The sequence below is a fragment of the Mesoplodon bidens genome, assembly GCF_964165515.1.
Source record: "Mesoplodon bidens genome assembly, chromosome: 12".
Lineage (NCBI taxonomy): Eukaryota > Metazoa > Chordata > Mammalia > Artiodactyla > Ziphiidae > Mesoplodon > Mesoplodon bidens.
This window is the reverse complement of record NC_138168.1, coordinates 64,250,126-64,268,701: the sequence shown is the minus strand read 5'-3', so window position 1 is coordinate 64,268,701 and position 18,576 is coordinate 64,250,126. Positions and strand designations below refer to the sequence as shown.

Sequence of the window (18,576 nt, the reverse complement as noted above, 5' to 3'; positions counted from 1 at the left end):
GTGCAGGGGGAAGATGCAATATTTTGCTGATTTGAAGCTACCTGTGGCACCAGCTCTTCCATCAAGGAGAATTGAGGTCTGACCCAGAGAAATACTATTTGCTTTTTAATATGACAAAGGGTGGAGAAGAAAGGAAAAAAAAATGAAGCGGGTGAAGAAAGCTTGGGAAAATACTGGTTAAATGAGTATGAGAAAGATCACAATGAATAGGAATTTAAAATATGAGACTTGAAACTCAGGAAGATGAGAGGGGAGCAGAATAATCGACCCCCTCCCGATTAAACCAAATATAAAGACACCAGTTATAAAGATGTGGACGCTGGTCTTTCTGTACTTTTTTTTTTCTTTCTTTCTGTACTTTTGATGGCTGTTGTGGTTTCTCCTGGTCATTACCCTGCTCCAGGGCTACCTGGAGCTTCCACCAAGTTCTTGTTCAAACGCTTGAACAAACTATATTAGCCCTGAAGAAGCATCAGATGCTTCTCATAGACACTGCTGTGGTCTGAATATAGACAATCCAACTTAGGTTTTAATTCCTTAATTTTTTTTCATAGTCATGAAAAAGAAAAATACAGTGAGTTTCTTTAAATAAAATATCCAAGATATATAAATGCACAATATTATTTATAGTCCCTACATTAAGACTGTATCTTGCAAAAACATGGTTTCCTGTATAACGTATGAATGAATGAACAAATAAGTAAATAAGGAAACACTCCTAAGGCGCATGTCAGGAAATAGAAAACTTTAATTTCATGAAGTTTCAGACTGAATCAGGCAAACAGAACTGTAGATTTCTGCGTCTGCCATGATTCAGTGTGTGGCTTTGGGAAAACCTTGTAATTTCTCCATACTTCAGCTTCTCACCCTATAAAAGGAGTATATGGCTTGAAATTTAATTCCCTCACAGCAGTGAGAGCTTTGATTCAACATTTATAAAAGGCTTTTTAGCTTCCCAGATTAATAGGCAAAATACTGTGGTAGCTGTATAATCCACTTTCCAAAAAGTATAAAGGTAACTGGTCAAATCTGATGTAAAATAATACTTGAGAAATAAATACCAGTCATATTTATTACTTCTCCATTCTGTTTTCTAAATAATAAAAATTATTTCTAACAGAAAAAGTATCAAATTAATATTCAAGCCAGTTGAAGTGTTATCATCGCAAGCTTACCTACGTTTGGGAGAAGGGGAGTTGTTTTATTTTTCCAGACTGTCCCGCGTGTTTATATGGTAAAGTCAGGAATGCTGGGCATGGTTTTGAAGGCCTCTAGCGTATTCGTTGGTTTCTGGCATTCTAATGCACTCTACTCTTATAACCATAAAAGTACTCTTGAGTGCTTCTGGAAATATATAACAAATGCTTAATCAATTTAAGAGTGTTTTAACTGCATACATGAAATTTCTTGGGAGGAAAATGTTAGCTATTTGACACACATATAGTACTTAAGTTAGCAAGAGAGTTCCTTCTCAAAGGCACAGAGCAGTTTCCCCATAGTAATATAATTTTCAGTTTTATGTGCCTAAGTCCTATTGAATCCCTTAGAATAACAGGAAATTCTGCAGGAAGAAAAAACTCACAAAAAATTGATAGCTATATTTACCCAATGCTGGAGGAATAAGTTAGCTATTTTGAGTTGGATTACTCTTTTAAGGCACTAGATAACCATTAAGGGTTAGCCAGAATGAGAATTGAATATTCTGGAGACAGACTTTTCTGCATATAAGACTCTAACAGTAAAGCCAACTGATTAACATACTTCATATTAAACTTTATGTATCATGATACTTTAGCCAGGACTTGAGTGGCAATTCTCTGGATTTTGATGCTTTCACTTTAATTTCACATTAAACAGATTATGACATTTCACAAATTTACAAGTCAGAACACTGATAAGATACAGTTGGTATTTTGGTAATATTTAATAACATTCAAAATGGAGTGATCTCATAGTAATACAATGTCTATGCCTTTCATCTACATGTTTAAAAGCTATAGTAATATATGTAAGGTGCTTAGAACTGTGCCTGGCACATAGTTGGCTCTTAACAGAATAATAATATACAATTCCTCACAAATTCTCAACAACATCAGAGTTTCTCTTAACAATTCTTATAAATATTTTATGGTGCTAAGTAAAAACATGTCATGAATATTATATACACTGAGTTTTTTTCTTCCTACCAAGTGGTTTAAGAACTATGAATATATATAATAATCATTCATGTAACGGAGTAGTAACCATTCTTAAATGAGATATTAACTACATATAACATAGATTTGTTATATATGTGGTTAACAGAATTATTTGCTCTTATCAGTGAACTCTTCCAATTAGTGTGTGTCTCATTACTAACCAGAGCACAAATAATTACAGCGTCAACTTAGCATAAAATTTTGCCCTTGGCTTTTATGAGAAAAATGCAAGCATCATCACAGGGACACAAGGTGTTACAACCTTTGTGAAAAGTATTTTGGCACCATTTATGCAAGATGCACACACTCTTTCATCTATTATTCCTACATCTAGAGTTTTACCTACAGGAATTAGGGTCAGATATACAAAAAGATACATAAAAATCATGATTGCAGCCGTCTTTGTAATAGTAAACACCCGCAAGCAACCTAAATATATACCAGGAAGGGAACAGTTAAAGTGTAAAACATATTCATACATTAAACAGAAGTACCCCAAACTATATGTAATGATATGAAAAAATACCCAAAATACAGCCAATCAAAAGCAAGCTTTAAGACAACTGATGATCCATTTTGGCCTAAAATGTAAAATAAAAATAAATTACATTCCCATAAAATTCTTACATTTACGCATGTATAGGAAAAAAATGTCTTAAAGGAAGCACACTGAAGTACAACAATTTGCCCTGATTTGTGGAATGTGGAAGAGATGGATAAAGTGAGGGATATCAACTTATTTTAAATATATCTGTTATTTTTTTTAATTTTATTGAAGTTTAGCTGATTTACAATATTGTATTAGTTTTGGGTGCACAGCAAAGTGATTTGGATATATATATATATATATATATATATATATATATATATATATATATATAGCCTTTTTCAGATGCTTTCCCACTATAGTTTATTATAAGATATTGAATATAGTTCCCTGTGCCATACAGTAAATCCTTTTTGTTCATCTTTTTTATATAACTATATCTGTATTTTAAATTTTTTAGTAAAGTATAACATACACACAGTAAAATATGCAAATCAAAAGTTGACAGCTGATAAATTTTTATTACACCTACACCCCCATCTCACCATCAGTCAGATCAAGATAAAGGGCTATATCAGCATTCCAGAAGCCTCTCTCCTTGCCTCTTCTAGTCAAGCCCCTCAAAGGCACCTCCTATTATATCTGTTTCAATATGTTACACAAGATATAGATGACTTTTGTTTAAAAAAAAGATTGATTAAAAAAATCTTGCTTCAGCATTATGGAGAGCCCTTTTTGGAATATTAAATATGCTCAACAATTTATTCAAAGAAATCAATTCAATATACGTAAATATTGAGCATTTTCAGTGTCTTCCTGGTATAAACTCAATTATTCCTTACAACAATTCCACGAGGCAAGTACTATTATTATTCCCTGTTGACACATGCCGCAACTATGGCTAAAGCAGGTCAGTAAATAACTTCTCCAAGGTTACACTGCTGATGAGTGGCAGCCCGGAAGGATACATACAAAGGCAATCTGATTCCAGTATTTGCAACTACTTGTGGAATTCAAACAAAGAAAAATAAAGGCAGCAAGTTGTAGAGGTGGCAGCACTAGGGTATCTTCCAGCACAAGGTCTCGTTTTAGCTTCCTTTTGACTAAATCACTTAACGTCTCTAATCCAGTATTCATCTGCAAAATGGAGAGTTAGGCTAAATTCCTCTCCTGATCTGATTCTCTGATAAACAACGTGACCTACGAAAACATAGAGCAAATAGGCTTCATCACGATTTAGTACAATCACATACTGCATTCAGAAATGACTCATACGAGGAAATAAAACCACAATTTTTGAAACTATTGGAAACAATCATTTTAATTTAATGTTATTTTTGGACACAGAAGGCTTTTTTCTCCCCCTAAATAGCAAGTCGGTGGCTTTGAAGGGTCTTGCTCATCTTTTTGAGGAAAAATGCCTGAAAACAAACCACTAGAAACTAAACAGAAATTTTTCTTCCTAAATTATGCCTGAAAAAACCGACCAAATTTCTCTCACTAAATGACCACATATACTTCTAATGGATACCTCTAGGAATTTTGGTCCCCATATTTTGAAATATTGACATAAACATATACAGAACATACTTCCTCTCAGATGAAATCCATAATTCTGAGGGTTAAAAATTCTTCAAAATAACATGAAATGTATCTCCACAGAAATCAACCAAAGAGGCTGAAGTTTGTTTCTAGAGAAAACTGGATGTAGGAAAACTATAAGTCTCCACTAGAATCTGCCTTTTTAATTTCAGTTTATCCAAAATACCAGTTCATGTTGGCCATATCTTTTCTTCTGCTAGAATATCAGTAATACTTTGCTACAAATAAAGCTTTAAATAATTTAGAATAGAATAGAACCAATAAACTAGCTTCACTGACCATATGCAAAAAAGAAATTAGTTTCCAAAATGTAAACAGGATCCATTCTTTGTAGTTGTCTGGCTCTGGATGTATGTCCTTTGAAGACGTGCAGGGAATAGGGTAGCTAGTGAATTTCCATCACTACCCCAGGCACTGGGGCTACAGGGGAGGACAGATATGGTCTCACCCCTCAGTGAGTTCAGAATCTCTCTAGAAGACAGATTCACATAAAATTAGCCCCAGCACAATGTGTTCTTATACCAATAGCCCACATAAGGCGCTATGGTATTACAGAGAGAAAAGAATTAATTCTGCCTGAGCCTCGGGAAGGCTTCCCAGAGGAGGTGACATTTGAGCTAAGCCTTGAAAGATGAGTAGATTTTTTTGTCCAGGTAGGCAGCAAAAAGTAAGAGGCAAGGAGGTTAAGGGAGTTGGGGCAGTGGAGGACAAGGGTGGTGAGGATATCCCAATGAGAAAAAAGGAAATGCCTAATTGTATTTTATGCCATGGAGCGTTCATAAAAATAGGTAAGTCTTACATTCATATCCACGGTACAAAGAAATAAACCTGAGAAAGTAGGTATGTGACTTGAATTCTCTGGGGGGTTCCCTAATTTATGAACCCAAGAAGTGTTCATTTGGAAAAACAGAACTTCTGGTTCACTGGCTATTCTCTAATGACTAGAGGGCTACCAGGCTTCCTGTTCAATGTCAGGAATAAAGTGCCTGGATGGACTTGAGGTTTGCTGCGCCTTCTTCGGACTTGCTGTCAGTGCATGGAGCAGAACCCACCTTCACTGTCTGAAAATTCATGATTTAAGCCCTTGGCCTATAACCCCCACCTAACTCCCCTGGAAGGGCCCCCATCTGTCATTGGGTTGCCCAGCACCCACTTTATCTCTCTGCTAACAAGTAGCTGTAAGGAGTCCCTCTCTTCTTAGAAAACAGAAGTACTGATACATTTGATCACATACAGTACGCTGTATTTGCAGCCACTTTTTCTTCTTAAGAATACATTTCAAAAATTAAAGCATAAATCAAAGGAGAGGTAATAGAGAAAGAAAGAGAGACAGTGAGTTTGTTTTCAAGTGCCTCTGCCCTGCCTGCTTGAGCATCAATTAGTAAATGATGTGAAATCCCTTGGTCTGTCTGACTGCTTCCAGGTAACATGATTACCTGCCTAATACAATTAAAGTAAAACCACTAGACAATACATATATGTGGAATTTCAAGTATCCTTGTGATTACTAGTGAGATTTAAAAATTCTTTACTCTTTAGAGCTCATATGAACATTAGTCTAATCATATATTTATAATATTGTTTCATACTCCAAAATAATTTTCACATCCAACCCAAAACTCATATAGGCAAAGTTAACCCCTCTCACTTTAACATTATATGTTCCCATTTTTTTCTGCTCAGTAACTTTTGAAGCATCTTTCATATATACCTAAACTAGGCAAATGTCAGATGTAGTACTCAGACTGCATCACATTTACTTACAGTCAACTGCAGATCAATTCAGAGACAAAATGTTATGTCCTATAGAATTAGAACATAAGGTCTGGATTTGGTAAATCAACAAAGGAGTTTTTATGTTCATTTTTACTTTCTTCAGACTGTACCAATATTATTAAACTCAAGATCCTGAAACTGTGGTACAAACTGAAAGCTAAGACTTATTTCGTTTGAAACTTTCTTGTTACAAAGAAACAAATGATTTAACTGATAAAGTTTTTTCATCGTAGGCAGTTTTGATTATAGATAATACTTTACTTTTTCTGACACTACAGACTAAAACAAGTAAAAGTTCCTTACTTCTGAATATTTATCTATGGGAAAAGATGAGTAATTGTCATTATCAAAAATGAATCAAAAGTATCTGCTAACAAGTAACAGCAAAGGTAATTTTTCTAAAATAGACATATAGGTGATTCAAATAAATATCTACTTCCTACATACTTTCCTAAGTATTCTGTTCCCCCCACTCATATACTGTTTCCCAAAAAGGAAAATATGCTGACGATAGTCAATCTGTGTAAAGCTATATGCTGACCATAGTCAGTCTATGTAAAGTTTATCTATGAACACAGACTAATAAGAGTTGTTTGATTTTGTGTTTAAACTTAGGAAGAAGGTATGAAGATTCTCCACACTTGAGTAAAAATAGAACAGTCCTCTCATGCAGATGCCTGGGGATCTTTTGATTTTATCAAGTGATCTTAAGATCTACTTTGACTATGGGCCCTCAACTGAGGGCAATTTTGTTTCCAGAGGACACCTGGCAATGTCCGGAGACACTGTTAATACTCGGGGGAGGGTGCTACTGGGATCTAGTGGGTAGAGACTAGGGATGCCACACAACACCCTACAATGCACAGGACAACCACACACAACCTCCAACAAAGAATTATCCAGCTCAGAATGTCAACAATCAGTCTTTGAAAAACACTGGTCTAAATATACTGAGCGAAAGTTATGTGGCAGCCTGGATGGGAGGGGAGTCTGGGGGGAGAATGGATACCTGTATATGTATGGCTGAGTCGCTTTTCTGTGCACCTGAAACTATCACAACATTGTTAATCAGCTTTACTCCAGTATAAAATAAAAAGTTAAAAAATAAATAAATAAACAAATAAATTTTATAAATAAATAAGCTGAGCGATTCAGGCACAACATCAGTAGTAGCGTCATATTTTTTATACAGATGCACCTGGCAGCAATTCAAAGTAAGCAGTTAAAAAACAGAACCTTGCCACTTAATATTTTAACTTCCCCTTCTCCCTCAGCCCCACTTTGCCATATAGTCATTACATCTGAATCCAAGGACCAAATGATCAAGTCTAGAAATGGAGATGCTAATGACCTCCTACTGTCTCTGCAAAGATAAGAGTCATAGTAATCTTTAATGTTATCTTTTTTAAAAAGTTTACACTGAGCTCATCAAGCTCACTCAGTTGAAAATTATACAAATTCTTATAATTGGTGCCTTCAGGCTGAAGAAAAAACAACTGGGGAAACAAATATTGGCTATAAAACAGAAGTACCATTACAGAATGTTCTTACGGTGGCTTAGAGTACTTGAGGAACCACACAGATGAAAGCCTTTAAAAATCTAGATAACTGTATGTGAAAGTATTTGTTAAAAGAAATGCCATGCAATGTAAATGGCCAAAACTAAGTTTTCTAATGTCTTTTCTTATGGCTCCAAATAGAGTCTCAGATTTGCCAAGATCACCCCTGGGTATTAAATTTGTACTTGGACCATTGGGGACTCAACTTATGATCCCCAGTCTATGACCCCAAAAAGGACTTTCCGCTCTAAATATCTCTGGAATAGTTGGCATACTCCAACGGAGGGAAGACAATCAAATTCGTAATAGCTAGTACTCATATCAGACACTATTCTAAATGCTTTACATATATTTACTTGTTGAATTTGCATATGAACTCCAAGTATGTTCTACTACACATGAGAAAACTAAAGCAAAACCAATTTAATTAACATGCTCATCATTACCGATCATTAGTGTCAGAGCTGTGCTTCAAACTCAAGGAGCCCAGCTCCATATTCTTTGTACTTAATCACTATGCCATAAAAAGAAGTGGGTCCCTCAGATTTCAAGTGCTAAGAAATACCCATTTCTCCAAAGATTTTCGGGATCCTCAGCTTATCCACTAGATCATTGACTTCCCAATGGTCATAAATACATCTCTGCATCATTACACCCATACAGACAAGTTGGGCCTGAATTCAGAGATGGCAGAGGGTGTCCAGTGCCACCACCACTGCCTTCATTCCCATTTCCTTCACTCATTCACTCAAAAGGAATGTACGGTCCCCTACCTACTGGAAATAGCAATTTACAGAATAGCAAATACTGGTAACAGCTTCAGTAAATTCTCAGTCTAGCGCAGAATTTAAACTCATGTTACCTATTACATTTCAATGTGGCAACTGCTATACCAAAGGTGGAAAGTGTGTGCTTTGGGGACAAAGAGAAAAGAAACATCCAACTCAGCCTCTGGCGGTGGTCAGAGGAGGTAACACTTTGCATCCTGAGTCTTGCAAAAGCAGCAGAAAAGGAAGTTTCAGGGGGAGGGGCAAGATGTCTTCCAGATAGAAAGAAGCACATGCACAAAGCCATGAAGTGGAAATGACCAGGCTGTATTTGAGGGCTGCACTTTTCCATACAGCTGGAGAAGAGATTTCTTATGAGTGGCTGGTGAGAGGTGAGAAGGGAAACTTGAGCAAAGTTTTCAGCTTCAAGGGCCTTGTAGATCCTGCTAAGAATTTTAGAATCTGTCCTATAGGCAACAGGGAATTTTTTTTATAGAATTTTAAGTCAAGAAGGGACCTGATAAAAATTGTGAACAGATGTGGTTGAACAGCCTCAGGATGGGAGGAGATTCTCGGAGACAGATCCAGCATAGACCAGAGTGGTCCCTGAAGAGAGACAGTCAAGATACCATAACTATACTTTTAACGACAAAGACAAGATGACCAAGCATGTGTAGGACAAGTGTCCCCCTACAGCTAACGTGGTAATCTGAGGATTAAACCTGTGACCTTGGGTACCATAGTTACTTACCAGGCTAACCATTCCTATGAATGGTATATGCCAGGAAAAAGTAGAACTCATTATAATCATAGACTAAAAGTCCCAAAGTCTTCAAAATTATCCAGAGTAAGAAAAAAAAAATCTATTCATCTCACTATAATTTTGGCATCTCTTCAGCAACACAGACAATGTAAAAAGTATTTAATAAGCATTTATCATATGCCCAGAACTTTGCTAGTATTTTCATGAATGAAGCCTTTAAAAACTAAAGTCAACAACTGAGAAGACAAAACAGACCTAAATGAAGTCTTCTTGGGTTGACTAAGAAAAACAAAACAGTAGCATCATCTTAATACCTAAAGTTCACGTACAAAATTTCGGTAGTATTGATGTTCTTGACCAACTCACTGAGGTTTGCATTCCAAAGTTACCTACTAGAAGCACAACTTGAGATTACTAAAAAACTGCAAAAGGAAAATTCGAATGTGACTCGTCCAATTTGTGATTAAATTTGGCTAGAATTACTTGAGTCAAAATCATATGTGAATACACATTTGCATTAACATATAAAATTTGAAGTGAAAAGAATTAGCTAATTCAGAGACCTGTGGACTCTGCAAGTCATCATCACTTTCAACATACTGGACACATTAAGTTAGAAATATTCAATCTCTTAGTCGGAACATTCAGGTCTTTTCAAATCCTCTAACATGAGGGAGTTCAGAGTCAGAGGTGAAATGTAATGAATAGATGCCTCCACTGGGTATATGCAAAGGCCTGTGAATTGTGTATATGACCTTGCAGAGAATAAGCCCTCCTGGTATGTGGTAGACCTACTTGATTAAGGATAGAATTTCAAATTTAATGTTATTGCTTTTGTGAGCAGAATTAAACTTAATGGTATATGAACATAAATTTTTATGATTTAACTATAGCATTTCACAAGAAATGTCCCTTTCATTTTAAAAAGGAAGGAGGAAAGAATAACAGAAACAGTAGCAATAATTTATGTGAAAATCTAAGGTCAAGTCAATTTATGCCACTGCCGATATGTCTTCATAAAGTCTTTAAAGGAAAAAAAGATGCTCCAATCAAACAAACCTTTGTAGAAACAAATTCTATGTGCCTCATTCAGACTTGTAATTCTATGTGGGAAACATTTTGACTACTTTTTATTTTCTCAGTACTAAACTGAAAGAAAGCTGCAGATCAGTTGATAAGAATATTCATGTTACACTAGGGTAAACTGACACAACTTTTGCCGATGTGTTACACTGTGTTTTGGTTTTTAGTGGATGACACACTCACAGACAGCAGCAGGTATTCTGAATTGACCCCTTCCGTCAGAAGACTCGTTTTATTTGCAGCCTGGATGACCCTTACAGAGACTTTGGGAGGCCAATGGTCAGAGGCAGGGCTGATGAGTGATTCACAGGCCACCCACATCCTGCTTCACGAAGGCAGTGGACATTTCTCTAGTGGGCATAGTGTCAGCTTTCACTTGAACAAAGCGTACTGTGGCTGAACATGTAAATCAAAACGAAAACCACTGCTTCATTGGAAAACACATTAAAGTTATAAAACAGATTATTAACAGCAGAACAAGCATGTTCACCTAGAGAAAAACCTTAAAAACGCAAAGTCTGATATCTGTGTAAATTGAAAGTGTCTCCGAAATATAAGTGAGCCCGTTATCATTTAAACTGCCTCTAGAAATTCATTACACAGTCCTCATCCGTTGGTTCAACAGAAACGTGTAGATCTGAGATTCATAACCAGCATTCAGGCTTAAAGCAACAAGAGAAAAACTGTAAAATTGATAACATATAACTAAAGGATGAGGCTTGAAAAGTAAAGGAAGAGTCTACTTGTAAGTCAAATATTAAAAAGGTCTGGACAGAAGTTCTCAACATTTGGGGAACATTCTAGAATACCAGTTTCTCCCAATGTAGTCATTGGCCATCAACCTTCATGATTTTGGCTATGTTAGCCAAGCACTTGTTCACTGTTATTTAATATGTTTCTTTAAATAGGTGCTTTTAAATTTTCTTCAGCTTCAATCCTTTTTTGGTTTTGCCTTAAACAACATTATCCAGGAAATTACAGGTTTAATGTGAAATTTTACATATTTTCCTAATATCCTTAGAAATAAATATATAACTAATAATATAAAAATAAAATGTTTGGGTACCACCTAAAATGAACTCATGTGTAACAGGTGGCAGCAACTGCCTAGGGCAACGTTTAAGGATAGGGGATCTGGGTTAGGGGGGCAGAGATGAAATCCTGGCTCCACTCTACTACATAATTCTCATCTGTAAAATGGGAATAATAAAAAAGGCACCGTTGAGAAGATTAAAATTAGCTAATCCACATAAATAACTTAAACTGTTTTGCAAAAAGTAAATAAATCCTCAGTAAATGTCAGCTGTGTTGTGATGATGATGATAATGATTGATGATGTAATTACTGATTACTTACACAGAAAGATTACAACTATACAAAAACTGAACTGACAATTTTTATTTTAAAATATACTTTAAGGTCTCCATATACTTAAGAACATATACTTTAGATATGAAATTTCAAGATGGTTATTCTATATTGCTTTAATGCAAGTTCACTTTGAACCTATTCCGATGTGATCACAGTAATCAGACTTTGCCTAAAAATTTCAATTAAAAAAAAATCTACCTGTGGGGGAAAAAAAAAATAAAAAAGCTTAACATGATAATATAGGTCCTTCTCTCTCAGAAGTACATTAAAATAAATTTACTTACTGTACATACATAAAAGCTTAACAATATGAGCTGTTTTATTAAAATGTTTTACATGGGGGAAAAATTAGAATTCCTGACATTTTAACATGGTATTACTCTTCATCAGCCATGAACTGAAATCTCAGGGTGAGAAAAGGGCCAGACCAATGCTGAAAGGTTTCAAATATCAAACTATACTATTATGTCAGTGCCCTAAGATCAATTAGCACCTTTCAATGACAGAAAAGGTTACAGCGAGACTCAGAGGTACACACTCTGCAACTGTTTTAAACCACCATGTAAATGTGGTTTTGATAACTCGAAATGGTTTCTATTTTTAAATTCATCTGTTTCATCTCTTCTTCTGGAAGAAAGAAAAGGAGCTAGGGTGGTAAGGATAGTGGTATTTATTTTCAGTACCACTCTCCTAGTAGAAACCTGGATGGGACATGGTAAGAATCACAAACTTCACCAAGGCATATCCTAATGTGCAGAGCCACAAGCAATATTAGGTGACAGTAATGTTTACAAAGTCTTCAAACCTCTTAAAAGCAATCAGATTTGCTTATACTACTTTGGAATATGTGATTCTTGTTTATTTCTTCCACTCAAGTTCAAACTAAGTGAAGCCAAGTTCATTCCATGTACAACTTAATATTCAGTGTCTCCCACGATAAAATTCATCTAACTGCAAAATGCAGTCTCATGCTAACTGCAATGAAATACACCACTGCACCTCACCCATCTCTAGAACGAGTGCCTGAAAGAGCATGTCATTTCTTAGTTCACTGGGAAAAATTCATGAGAGGAGCAGGTACACTGAAAGTCATCCTATTCCTCCTGGTGTGGATTGCATTCACCCAGTAACTGTTGTAATAAAATCCTCCAACGGTATTTCTGAATACAATTAGTTTAAGATACTCTACAGGGAGACACATTATAAGAGTTTAGGATATGTAAGTATAATATCTACTTGAAAAAGAAACTGTCATGATTATATTCTCACTGAAAAAATAACAAGGTGTTTCATAGATGTTTTGTTCAGCTCCTCAGTGAGGGGATTCAGAACATCTACTTTTGATAACACACTCTTCTGTTTGTTTCTTAGATGAGTGATCTGAAATATTTACAACGAGACAGTACCTAATTTTAGGTTTTAAGTGCTTTAACAGCTCCATGAAATATGACCAGCAGCTGCAATACAGAACTATGGTGAATAAACTTCTTGTAAAGGGGGGCCTGTTTTTACTGAATGTTCAGTGTTCCTGCATTTACCTAACAGAGGGGAAAAAAGATAATGAAAAATAGAATAAATACTTGCACTCTTAAACTACTGAACATTTCACTAAGTCTTGAAAAGGATTATCTCCCCTCTTCTTGAATTCTGTATAAAAAGTGCGAGCTTCCACTGGGAGAAATAAGTATAATTTTATTATTTGTGAGTTAGAATGTGAACTTTCCAACATCCTAACTTTTCATAACAGTAGTCATGGTTTTTCTATCATTCTACATTTCTAAAACTTCAGGATAATTTAATTTTAGTGCATAAAATTTTTAAAAATGAAATACCAAGCCACATAAATATATTTTTAGACATGGCATCAGTCATTTAGAGCTTGCAACAAAGATTGAAAACATGAAATGGGATACTTTATTTCCCGTGGCTATGTAAAATTTATTTACACCCCAAATCATAATATAAATAAAAAGAAAACTCTCAGAAATGGAGGTCTTATTTTTCTTTTCTGTTTAATTCAAAGAGGTTTTTGAAAGAAAAAAAAAAATAAATTACACCAAAATGGCAACCTACTGATCCACTCTCAAGAAAGAAACTTTCATGAAAAGACAATTTTTTTCAACTGCTTCTACAAATCCTCTAGAATGCAGCATCTGTACTTCTTAATAAGAGTAATGATTATTTTTATACAAATTTCTTTTTACACAAATCTTAGGGGTTTTTTAAATTTTTAAACTTGAACATAAACTTAAATATTCTCTAAATATATATAAAAAATTTTCATTCTGTAAAGAAGAAATTAAGTCTCTAATATCAGTAAACTACTTATTCATTAAAAAAGAATAATCAAGTAAATCTTTTAATTTCAGTTATAATCGTGAAACAACCTCTAATTACGGCGGCCTTAGGTTGACGCATACTATTTTCAGATAATTGGCAAAGGAAAACTGGCTTTTGAAAACCTATTGATTTTAGACCTTTACCTATTATGAAAGGCAAGGATATATCCTTAATAATCAGAAAAAAAGGAACAGTTTTCAGACAACCTAATTATGTTACTTTCAAAGCTATAACTGTCAAGGTTTTTAACTGTCTTCTACAGCCATTTCCAAAAAAAAAAAAAAATGGTTTAACTCTGAATGGCTTACAACTTTTAATGAGGCAGAACAAACTATTTTTATGGTTTATAATAACAGTAAAAATGAGTGTAGTTGTATCTGCATCTGGTATTGTTGCCATAAAGATCAGATTCTGGCAGTCTAGCTATACACAAAATAGTTTCCCTCTTCTTACTACTGCTATCTATTTCTTGGGATAATGTTATACCACACCCTACTATGTACCAAATATTTTGTTTTAGGATTCTCTCCCGGCCCCACCCCCTTCCTAGCTTTTGGCTCTTCAGCTATAAACTGGCCAGAAATATTTAAAAAGAAAAAAAGTTGTGGTGGGGGAGGGCAATGTTTCTGCTTAAAACCTAATTTTACCCGTGAAAGGTTACATCCCTGTCCTGAGGAGGTTTTCAAAATAAAACCAAAAACAACTCAACAGACACACACACAAAAAAACATCCTCAACTTTCAAGACTGTCAGTCACCTACGTGTAACTCAAACTTCAGGAGCTGTAGAAAGGGAGCCCGCGGTGCTTAAATGCTCCTAAGACTCCCACCTAAGTCCAGAAGAAGGAGCGCCCGCTGAAACTGACACGCCCGAGGGTGCAAAAAGTGGCCGCAGAGGAGAAGAGGAACAAAATGCCATATTCGAGAAGATATGTTTCGCTCCATCAATTACGTTGATCCCAGGGTGCCAAGCCAAAACCGGTAAGGGAGAAAGAAAACTGTTAAGTATGAGCTCTTAATGTGAAACCTAACCTGTTGGTTCTCTTAGGTATCAGATTTTGGAAGTGTCTGTAATGACAGCCAGGAAAGCAAATTAATGGCCAACGGCCCACTGGGTTTGAACACAAGACTCCTGTTACCTCCTCACAGATCAAGTACACAACACACACGCACACGGAGGTGCTCCACGTGGAACTGCTCTGAAACCAAAACACACGCCCCGTCGCTATTCTGCACCTTGGCAGAAAGGTCTGAGGGACCTGCACCTTCCTCCACTGCCCTCAGATTAGGATTCATGAATGACTCTCTGCCCGCTGGGCAGTGCAGGGCACAGACGCCGGCGGCGAGGGGAGAGAAGACCGACTCCAAACGACAGCCTCCCACACACGCGCTCACCCCAAACACAAACCCCGTTAGCGTTCAAAGGAAGGCGAAAGAGAAGTGGCGGTGAGTGGAGACGGTGCCGCCCCAACTAGGAAAGGGATGACAAAAATTAAGCTGCGCTCTCCGGTTTCGCCACCGCTCAGGCGCGGCACTCGGGCGGCAAATTCCCTAATGGCTCCAAGCTGTTCCGAACACTGTTTACAAAAGAAAGAAACATCTTGAAAATGCTACTAAACGAAAGTTCTGGCTGCTGTGCGGCGCAAAATAAAACAAGCACACACACACGATCTACTTCCAAATCTCGCTTAACGACGCTGAAGCAGCGAGCCGTTTCGAGTCCCGCAGCCGCCCAGACACCGCAGGCTTTGGAACGAGTAAACGTGCTCCCCACGGGCCCGGCCGGGTCCCTCCGTTTGGAGAAGTTATCATTCCTCCACGGCATCCGCGCCCCGGGCCAATGAACGCGAGTCCTCTGAAAAGGCGCCTCTCGTTTCACGGACCCTGGCAAACGGCAGGAGACATTCGGCCCACGCCACATAACTCTTATTTAAAGTGGGACGGCCGCAGCTGAACAGCCCGGTTGGTGCCTCGAGATGAGAACACAAAGCATTAAACGTACACACGCACCCAGCACCGTGAAAACCCCAGGCGCCTGGGGCCCTCCATGGGACCCGGGTCAGCATCCTTGAGTCTGACTTATATAGGGCGTCCAGGCAAAGTAACAAATGCCACAAGAAGGACGCAGGGGAGACGCAGGGGCTCGCGCCTCTGCAAGGCGGGGACGGAGTGCAGGTATGGAGCGGTGCAGCCTGTTCCGCGAGGGCTCCGCGGGGAAAGAAAGGCTCGGCAGGGACCCTCGGGGCTCCAGGCCGTCCTCCAGGGCAGAACACACCGCGGCACTCAGAGCGGCCCGGGCCCTTGGGCAGGCGGCACTCCGCAACGAAGCGCCCTCGGGGACCCCGGCTCCCACACACCTTCCCGCAGTGCGCCCACTGTCCCCAGCGCTTGGCGCCCCCGGAGGAGCTGCGCGCACTTTCCGGAGAGAGTTTGCGGGATCCCTGAAACCTGGAGCCCGCGGGCCCCGGAACGGGGCGGGGGGGAGGGGGGCGTCGGAAGAAGAGGCACTCACCTCCTGCCGCCCGGACCGTCTCGGGATCCCAAAGTTCAAGTGTCTCCCCCAGCAGCGGATCCGTGCGTCCGTATTTAGGTACTTATTCTCGTGCCTTCCAGTGTTGAAGTTTCCCCTGAACGCTGTGCCTCTGGTGAAAAGAGGACATCCCCTTCGGCCACCCCCCAACAAACAGCTTACACCAGTGGGGGAGAGACGGGGCGGGGGGAGAAGCCGGCTACGAGGGGGAGGAGGAAAGGAGAGGAGCCAAAACTCCGGATCGACGACAGAAAAAAAAGAAAAAAAAAAAAAAAAAAAAAGCGCGCGCCCAGCCACCGCGGTCCTCACTGCCCGGCTTTTCCCCAAGCCCTTTCCCGCTCCGAAAGGGGAGCGACAACTTCACGCGGCCCGGCTCGAAGTTTTGCGCGGAAGCCGGGAGCGGCAGAGCGTGAGCCTCGCCGCGGGCAGCCTCGCACTTGCGCGCGGGGCGGGGGCGGGGGACGCCGGCGCCCGCGGCCACTGGAGGCCGCCGGGGGGGCCCCCCCCGGGGCAGGCAGCGGGGGGCGGCGGCGCGCGGGGAAGCGACTCCTTTTTATTCGACCTGGAGCGATTGCCTGTTGTCATCGTTTGCGGTCCCGCGTGGGGACCGCTCGGGGCCCTGGGCGTCCCCAGTGGCGCCGCGGTGATCTCTGCGCCCTCCGCGCCGCCCCCACCCCGCCCCCACTGGCCTGGCGCCGGCCGCTGCCACCTCCCGGCGGAGGGGAGGGACCCGCGGCCGCACTCCCCTCCCCGCACCGGGGAACGGCTCAGTCCCCACCTGCTTCGGCCCGGCAGCCCCCGAGCTGTCTGTAATTCGGTCGCTACCCGATCCCTGGGTGTCGGCCACTGCGGGCTCCCTGCGAGACTCCTTTCCACTTACCCCAAGGGAGGAGAGAGGAGGAACTTCTCCTACTTGCAACAACGTAAAGTAAAATCCACCCCACGTCGGACTGGGGAGCTTTCTCTGAAGGGAGGAAATACCCTTTTCGGTGAAGATGTATGCGAGGCACGAGTAAGCGGTCTGGGGATAGGCTGTGCTCGAAGGGCCTGGGCCCCTTCCAGCGCTGGACGCAGGTATAGGCATCCCTCCCAGACGCCCAAAGGTCGGGCTGCGACGACCGACTTCCAAGGCAGCGTCAGAGCTTCCCCAGGCACATTGCTGAAGGGACATTTCATGCGTAAGCCTTCTGCGCATGCAGTATGCACCCACATAGGATCTAATATTCTACATGCATGCACGTGGATATCACAATCAGAGATGTGAGCAAAGTTGGCAATAAACAATACATACATTTTGTATCCATTTAATCACCTCTTCGCAAAACCTATTATCAATGTTAGGAATATCTTTTTTAATTGTCGTTGATTATAAGTGTTTTAATTTATTGAGAATTTACTGAGTGTCAGTCATTACAGTGGTTACTTGCGGTACATGTGAGTTCATGTAATTTTCACAACTCTATGGTGGTTATTTAATCCTGTACAAGAGATAAGGAAACTGAGGCCCAAAGAAACCTAAGGGATGTTCCCCAAGATAAACTCAGTGGTCTCAAAACACAAAGCTTATGATTCAACAAGCAGCCACTTATACTGCCTTAGATGTGGCCTGAGAGATTACAAGTTAACTAGTAGAAATTACTCCCAAAGAAAATTTAGTTCTAATATATTATCAACTGAATTATATTCTGTACAAAATTTAGAAAAAAATTTCACCCTCTGCTTTACCTTAGTCTTAAGCAATGGAACACCAACACGGTCAAGTTTAAACACAAAAACAAGTATTGAATACTTGTAGCTTCCACTTATTTTTTGATTAGTGGGGCATTATCTACAATTATTAATAGGCAACGGGAAAGGTGAGGTTGTAAATTTAAACTGATAAATGTGCTCATTGTTCTCATCACTCACTGGGTGTTCTTTCCTGCAGATTTATTTTGGAGGGCTTAGGCACTGTCAGGCATGTTTCCTCTTCTGACGCTCAAGGTAGAAAGGGTTCTGGCAGTGGGTTTGGCGCAAAGGGGATTTGGACCATGATCTAAAG

General features: G+C 39.4%; 1 protein-coding gene across 1 annotated transcript in view; it reads right to left on the bottom strand.

Annotated features, from left to right (window-relative positions):
- Positions 1-16,613, bottom strand: part of EYA4 (EYA transcriptional coactivator and phosphatase 4) — a 264,825-nt gene extending 248,212 nt beyond the window's left edge. Inside the window, exon 1 of the mRNA XM_081251226.1 lies at positions 16,518-16,613. The gene's annotated coding sequence lies outside the window, so the exon portion shown is untranslated. The remainder of the gene's footprint in view (positions 1-16,517) is intronic.
- Positions 16,614-18,576: the final 1,963 nt, after the last annotated feature.